At 42.1% G+C, this 8444-nt stretch overlaps 1 protein-coding gene across 8 annotated transcripts in view; it reads left to right on the forward strand.

The window, feature by feature from the left end:
• The window catches only part of ATP2B2 (ATPase plasma membrane Ca2+ transporting 2), a 398601-nt gene that overhangs the window by 135014 nt on the left and 255143 nt on the right, over positions 1-8444 (forward strand). For all 8 annotated transcript variants that reach the window (XM_015640841.3, XM_015640842.3, XM_033517387.1 and 5 more), the window contains exon 3: positions 4999-5098. The gene's annotated coding sequence lies outside the window, so the exon portion shown is untranslated. The remainder of the gene's footprint in view (positions 1-4998; positions 5099-8444) is intronic.

Consider the following 8444-nt stretch of genomic DNA (forward strand, 5'->3'; position numbering starts at 1 on the left):
GACCTTAAGGAACAGTGCTCACCTATGTGGCGCTGCCTCATTTTACATATAAAATTTTGGATTTTTTTTTTAAATTTTCTTACTATTTCATAAAGCAAGGAAGAAAGCCAACAAAGCCTTTAATGTAATTTAAACTCCAGTTATTAATACCTTTATATTTTGTATTTTCTTGTTAGTTTTGGATTTGAAGCATAGGCTTAAGCTGGCACGGTAATCCTTGCACTGCATGTTAGCAAGTCCTAAACAGTCCAGAGAGCCTTCATTCCTTAAAGCAGGGGAGTAAATCTGTCTTGCCCTAATTCTATCAATGCATTGTAAAATTGGATAAGTTTGTGAGTTTGAGCCTTTTCTCTCGTGCTCTAGAAACCTGAAACGCGGCACAGCTCTCGCGGGTGGAGGCATGACGTGTGCGGGGTTTTCTGGAGCTTTGGAGGAAGATTGGGGCTCTAAACCTCAGCTCCCTGGGGTGTTTTTCCTCCTGAGGAGCACAGTCCCATGGAGATGTGCTAACCTTGGTGCTCGATTGCTGCAAATCAGATCAGTGTCATTGCTCCCCTGGGCCGACAGATTGCTCTGGCCAAAGGCTCTGGTGACCTCAGCCCTGTTCCTCTTGATCCTCTTGGCAGACCACTGATTCTGTTCCAGCTCTTCCCAGAAAGAGAAGAGCTCTTGCCCTGTGGCTCAAAGGATGAGCAGGGATGAGAAAAGTTTCAGTCCTGCCTCTGTCCAAGAGTATGAATCTCTTCCACATGAACATGTAAGTGCTCTGTGTTTGTGGCGGGTTCTGGCCACGCAAACATCTCTGTGATGGAGTCATGGTTTCTCCAGGGCCACAGGGCATTTCCCAGCTGAAGCCTCAAAGCAAAGCCATTCCCAAGCTCTGAATCTCCTATAAATCTGCTTTGGCTGTGCAGTTCAAATAGAAAGTTGAATAGGTAACGGGGAAAGAACCAATTCCAGAAATTCCAGACCAAAAAAAACCAAGACACTTGTGTGAATTTCACTGGACATTTCAGAATAGGTGTTACTTCTTAAGTATGGCATAATGTGCTTTGTGCTTTAATTTGTGCTTTAATTTGTGCTTTAATATATTTTTTTTTTCAAGCTTTAATTTTAGTTAACTACAGTTTAGATTTCTGGACTTTCTGCTGGGATGGTATGAACTTAGATGAAAGCAAATCTCTCTTGAAAGGGTTTCAATCTAATTTAGTTTTTAGGTATCTTCAATTTAAAATATTTAGTTAGTATATATTCACTGGGGAAAGAGTGCTTGATTTTAATTTTCATGATGATTAGATTATGGAACTAAAAGTTGATTGAACAAGTTATTTGTTTTATTGGTTGAGGGAACATAACTTGGCAGTTTATTTTGCAGTTTATATTTTTGGTGCCATCTCATGTAACACAGGCTCGTGTATTACTCATCCCCTCTCCTTCAAAGTCCTTTGGATTTTTTATTTCTCTTTTAAATTTCAATGCCCTGGAGTGTTTGAATTGAGGAGTCTCAAATAAAAATCTATTTTGGGGCAGGAAGTTTTCTGGATGTTTTGGATAACATTTATTTCTACTTTCTATTGCCAAATCATCTTTCAAGCTGATGTCATTAAGGCAGAGAATTCTGTGGTTTGTATAATAATACAAGTCCCAAATGGTGGCAGTTATTGAAGTTAACACTTTTTGCCCAACTGTGGGAGTACCAGCATCTTTGAGAGATTCCAATTTTGGTTCTTATTTATGCTTGACATTTAATGTGCTTGACATTCTGATTATTTTACACCTACCTAATTTCTTCTAGCTCCAGGGATAATGACAATATTTTAAGCATCTGTGAAGTGTAGCTGTGTGTTATGGAGCAGGTGCAATGCTACAAATGGAAGGGAAAAAGTCCCTAATCTATTTCTGGAATCATTGTGTTTTTTGTGTTGCATATCTCTGGGTCAGGGAGAGTTTCTCACCAGCTTGGTCTGGTTACTAGTATTTGCTTTACTAATATTTTATATCCTGTTATTTAGCCAAATGTCTATCTGTGTGTGTACAGATGTAAATAAATCACATTATGTGGACTGGATGCTCACGTGGCGTCCTTTGTGATCAAGGGGCAAGACATTAGAGAGAGAGTTTTCCAAGTTATTACTGGAGATTTATATTTTTCCTAAATTTTGAGTTCAAATGGGCTGTAAAATAACGGATTATAAAAGTCAGCCCTTTAAACTGCTGAGCCCATATGTCCATGGCCTACACCTTGAGTGTAGAACTCAGAACTGCCCTGTGTCTTGGTTTATAGATAATTGGGATAGCAGCTGAGAAATTAAAATATATGGGAAAAAAAATTACCCAAATGATTTTAAGTATACTCTTATAAAAGGGAGTGTAAAGTCTTTACTCTCCCTTTGCAAAGTAATTTTATTAATCTTTTTGAGTTGTATTCCCATTTATTATTGGTTCCCTGCAGACATGTCAGGTTTTAGGCTCTTTTGGAAAAGTTAAACTGGTTATCAGGGGAAGAAGGAGCAGGATGCAAACAGTGGCAAAACCAAGTTCTTCAAAGAACTGGTGGCCACAATTTCCTTTTTCATGTACTGGGAATCTCGCATTGCCCTTGACTGCTGGCTACATCAAGATTGGCAGAGAAAAGTTCAAATAAAATTAAAAGTTAAAATACTTTATTTTGCAGCCCCATGTGGGCACGTGTTAAATACTCACCCAAGTCCTCCCAAAACAATCGCCATGGCCCAGCAAGGGGTCCTTGAAGCAGCCCTGACTGAGTGGGATATAGGAACAATATTAAAAATTCCTTTATTTTGCAATCTTGCCACCTGGTGGTACAGCCTGATAATAAATATTTGGTTAGGAACCTGTTCCAGAAGTCATGTTTTCTTTGGTAGACAGGATCTTGGGGCTGGGATTTCAGACTGGATCCTGCATGGGCTCCTGTTTTTATCAGGCAGGTTCAGAGTGTTCTTCCTTCACTGCCAGTGCCCTGTGTCAGGGCAGTGTGAGGCTGTGCATCCCTTGCCATTAAACATCACAGTCACATCAGAGGGTGGCTTGGCTTGGAAGGGACCTTAAAGATCATCTCATTCCACCCCTGCCATGGCAGGGACACCTCCCACTGTCCCAGGTGCTCCCAGCCCTGTCCAGCCTGGCCTTGGGCACTGCCAGGGATCCAGGGGCAGCCCCAGCTGCTCTGGGCACCTGTGCCAGGGCCTCCCTCACAGGGAAGGATTTTTTTCCTAATATCTCATCTTTCCCCTCCCTCTGGCAGTGGGAGCCATTCCCTGTGTCCTGTCACTCCAGGTTCTTGTAAAGAATCTCTCTGAACCTTTCCTGCAGCCCCTTCAGGCCCTGCAAGGCCATGATTTGGGCATCCCAAAACTTCTCTTTTCCAGGTGAACAATCTCAGCTCTCCCAGCAGAGCTGCTCCATCCCTCTGCTCCCCCTGGAGCCTCCTCTGGTGCCTCCAGCAGCTCCAGGTCCCTCCTGTGCTGGCCCAGGGCTGGGGCAGCTCTGCAGGTGGGGTCTCACCTGGGCACAGGACAGACAGAGGGACACAATCCCAATCCCTCCCCTCCTGCCCACGCTGGGGCTCAGCTCAGAGAGATTTGGGATCCCAGCACATCGCTGGGGCATGTCCAGCCTCTCATCCACCAGCACTTCCAAATCCTCCCCATGGCTGGTCCATCTTTTCATCCCCCAGCTCCCACTGACTTCCACAGACAGGAGGGAAGTCTGGAGATGCTGTGTGCTCCTGGAGCACTGTGTTATGCATGACCCTTCACTATATATTTGTAATGTAGTTTATGAAGGAATGGTGTCCCTGTCCTGGAAGTCCCAGATAAATGATACAAACTGAACTGACCTAAGTTATATAAGAATATTTAAGGGATGTTGCTGTACCTAAAACAATTCCTACAAATGCCAGCAATACGGAACTGAAATGTGTTTGGATAGTTTAAATGTTCATTTGGGCACAAGGTGGAGACTGAATAAAGCCCATGATGTGCAGAACCTGGCAGAGCTGACACTTAGTGGCAGGAGCACAGGGAAGCTCACTCCTTTCTGCTAATCTGAGATGAAGCAGATGTGGTCTTACTGGTGTCTGTAGGGAAATCCTCATTTATAATGAAAGATGTTTTCATATGGTGTTCAAAGGGCCTTAAACAATCCAGCTTTTGCAAGCTGAATCCAAACATGATTTACCGAGGGGTGTGATGAATTGATCATTAGCTGGAAGTTACAAGTCAGAAGTGGCTGTTTGCTCTCCCAGGAGTGTCCCCTCTGGCTCTGCCATATGCTGTGGTTTGACACGAGAGGAACCAAATGGAATTCTGTGCCTTGGGTCAAAAATGGCATCGTGCTGGAGCACAGCAGCTCCCTTTTGATACCAAAACATGGGAAATGGGTTTCTTTTTGTCTGTCCTATGGTGCAGTGGGGATGTGTTCCCATGGAACACTCCTTGCAGAGCTGCTGTCATTGCCTGCACCCTCCTGAGCATCTCATGGAACCAGCCACAAAGTTCACGATGACATCGCTGTGCTGGCCTTAAGGCCTCCCAATTATTCCCTTCCAAGTTCTTATGTCATGCAAGGAAAACCAGGGGAATGTGTCCCCTCTGCTCCTGCCCTCTCTGCCAGCCTTTCCCTCTCACACAGTCACACACACACTGAGATTTCAGTCTCCAAAAACATTAAAAATCACATTTATTTATAAATATGAGAGGCCAGAGGGCTACAGCTCTGATAAATGGGAAAGAAAAGGTATCATTGGGACTGAGACCTGTGTTGTCAAGCTTTTAATTCACATCTTTGGTCACAGTCAGAACTTTTTAATCACTCTATTTTACTGCAAAATGTCCCTAACTATTTATGACACTGGATGTTTGCTCTTGGATCTGTTTCTCCTGTGGGGTATCCTTTAGATCAATCCTTGTTTGTTCTATTAATTTGCTAAATTCTCTGGGGTTTGTCAAGTCTAATTATCTTCTTTCTTTCTTCCAGTTTTGAAATCAAGATTGATTAGCCAACACGAGAAGACCCAGCTGGTTATGTGACTCAGAACCCTGTTTATGAAGCACTCGCTCGTTTTTACAAGACAACTGTAAGTTGTTTCTTTTCCTTTTCCTCAAATGAAAAAAAAAACTACTGTTGTAACTTCCTAGAAATTCTGGAAAATTCTTGAAGAATTCACTTTTATTGGCAAAGAGAATCTTGAATTTTGGCTTGGTGATGTCAGCCATGGACACAGAAGTGCTCTGTTCGCTTTACCACACTACTACCTGGGATTTTTTCTACATAATGATGATTTTACATTGTTTAAGGAGAGATTCCCTCAGCTAGGAAGATCGATCTGCTGTGTCTTTTGGTTGTGTTGTGTGAAATGTGGGATCAGGGAATGTGACAAACCTGTTTTGGAGGGCACTGCTGGAGGGTTGTGTGCGGAGCTGCTGAATCCCAGCACAGATGAGCTGCAGGAGGAGTTGGCACCTCTGCCAACAGGTACCTCTGGCAGAATTCTGCATTCTCCCACAGCCCCCAGACTCTGGGATTTTGGATTAAATAATGCTTCCTCTGTACCTGATTTAGACAAGGCTTTTTTCCCCACAATTATAAATTTCTTCTTCATAAGGCAAACCCTCAATTTTACTCACAAACCAGAATTTGTCAGGTAAAGCATTAGAGTCTGGAATGCAAGTGTGGGGATGCAGAAATAAAAGTTCCAGCAGTTGTAGTGCATGACTTCATTATTTTTTTCATCTATATCACAAACTAGGTTTTATAAGCTCAACTTAATAAAATTGTTAGATGCAGGTGGAGTGTTGATACGTTTGTCATCGTGTTTGATGTGGTGTGAATCTTATTTATCCTTTTTCACTTGTGGGGAAATGATCTGCCTTAGCAGTGATGAGACTTTAATTTTTGTAACCAGGTGGTGGGGGGTTAATTATTAAATTTTGGAAGCCATACATTTACAGGATGTTCCACTTAGATGAGCAGGAATCCAGCCAGTGCTGTCAGGTATGGGACAGCACCACACTAAAGCTTTTCTTTAGTTATAACTGCACTGAAAGCCAGGCTGGGTTGGCTGAAGTTCATGATCTTGTTAAAATGGCATTGCCCAACTGCCACTGATTGTAGAAAAATTCCATTATTTTGTAAGTGAAAGGAGCAAGCTGGTATTTATTCTGAATTTTCTCTTGAATAGCAAGTGATTCTAGTGACTTGCAAGTGGTGACACAATGCATGTACAATCTGTATTTGCATTTGTTACCTCTCTTGTTGCTGAAGGTTCATTAACCAAGGAGGGAAAATGGGGTATAATATTCAAACTATTAGAGAAAAAAGGGAAAATTACACTCACTACCAAGTGAGTTTTGGGCTTATGAAATTGTAGAAGCAATAAAGAAAAATTAATAAGTATTAACTGTGAAATAGAGCTTTGTAGAGTGAAGTATAAGCTTAGGATTGATTTTTATGATTGCAAGGAGATGTCTGAGCAAATTTGCTTTATGGCAACAATAAATATATTCCAAAAAATATTGAGATTAGTTAGCAAGTTATTAGGGAAGAGAGAAAAGAATCACACTCTTTTTTCAACAAGTAAACATGGGAAACAAAGGTAACAAGAGCAACCTGTTGCTTTGGGTGTCTGTTCACAGAACTCTCCCTCTCCTATGAAGTGTGTGGAACAGACTCAAACCTCAATGGGAGAAGCACAAAGAAACGAAAAACTCAGATTAAAAGGCTTTGCTGTTTTTTTGTGGGTAATGAAGGAAGCTCTCCATTGATTAGAGCTCTAAGTTCTGTGTAGCTGCTATGCAGAATACTGCACAGGCTTGTTTCAAATTAATTTTTCTATATTGTACATTGAAAAACCTGAAACAACAACTGTTGTGTAAGGGAGTTTATAAAAATAATTATATTATACAGAGTGGCACTTGCACAGCTTTAATGCATTCAGAATATTATGTAATGTAAATGTGGAGAGAAATTATTCAAATATTTGCTCTCTTTTTCCACTGGTAATTTCCAGATGGATTTCCACTCAGGTGATGAGTGTACCTGTAATTCTCACCTCCATGGAAATGTTTGATGGGTTCTTTTAGCTAAAGCTAACCTAACTTACATCAAAATGTTCTGGTAGGTGCCTATATTTTTTCAGTATAGAGCAGAATGAAAACATGGTCATGATGACTGTGTGGGCAACTGTACCATCAAGTATTGCAGAGTGCTCAGCATCACTTCTCCCTGACAGCAGCAGTTTGTCACTGGTGCTTTAATGAAGGTTTTAATAGGTGCCACAAGCTGTGCAGACCAAATATTGTGCTTGTCTTTCAAAGTACTACAGATTCGAGCTTCATTTCCCCCCCAAACTCTTGAAACAAGTAGTCTATAATCTATTTGTCAGACATTTAAATGTCTGTAAGAGGCTGAAAAGCAAAGACAGAGTTACTAGAGAGGGAACTTAGTCATTCTGCTCTTAAAAAAAAAAAAAAAGAAAAGCCTCCAGAGGTTTTTTTGTCCTTTTTTTTTTTTTTTTCAGAGAAATAAGCAGAGTTTGAAATACTGTAATTTTCTCTATTTCTCAGTATAATAGTTTCAATCCCTGTTGTGGAAGGCAAGCTGCCAGGCACAACCAAACAACTCAGTGAGCTCGTAGAGATAAAAAATGCTAACGTCTCTAAACAAACCCTCCTATATCCTTCAGCCTCTCCCATCCCATTCCAGGATAAAACAGGGTGAATCCCTGGATTCCTCTGTTTAACTTCCCTCCCATCCAGAGCTGAGGCTGCACACATGGAAGGTGCTGCTGTTTGTATTGAACAGGCAACACCTGCTGTGATCAGACCTTGGCAGGAGCTCTAGACAAGAGCCAGGAGGTCCCACTGCTCTGGGAATGCTCTGGGAATACTCTGGGAATGCTCTGGGAATGTGTCTGCTGAGCCCAGGAGCCCACAAGGATTATCTTTTCTCAAAGGCAGCTGCAGGTGTTGTCCTCTCCTAAAGATGTTCCCATGTGAAATCCTTCCTGGTTTTGTTTTGTCATCCCTGTGATTTATTGGAGTTATTAAGGAGATACTTTGGGCTGTGCTGTTATTTCTGTGCTGCTCAGCACTGAAGTGCCAGCTGGAACTGGGGATGGGAAGCAGGAGAAATAGTTTTATCTTGTGTAGCTGCACCTGCTTTTCCCTCCTGGCCTGTAAATGCAGGGCACTGGGAAGCCCCTGGAGCTCTGGGCTTCTCCAGTAGTGAGAGAATCTTTGGCAAACAGATTTTGTCACTTCTACCACCTCCACTGGTGGCAAACAGCAAAGCAGGGGCTCTGAGTCCCACTTCATCACAGTTCCCTGAACAAATTTTCCATCAACTCTTCTCAAACAATGAGAGATGTCTGCAAAATCTGGTTTGCAGGTGATGTCAGAGACATCCCCATCCATCCATCCATC

This window comes from Parus major, chromosome 12, assembly GCF_001522545.3.
Source record: "Parus major isolate Abel chromosome 12, Parus_major1.1, whole genome shotgun sequence".
NCBI lineage: Eukaryota > Metazoa > Chordata > Aves > Passeriformes > Paridae > Parus > Parus major.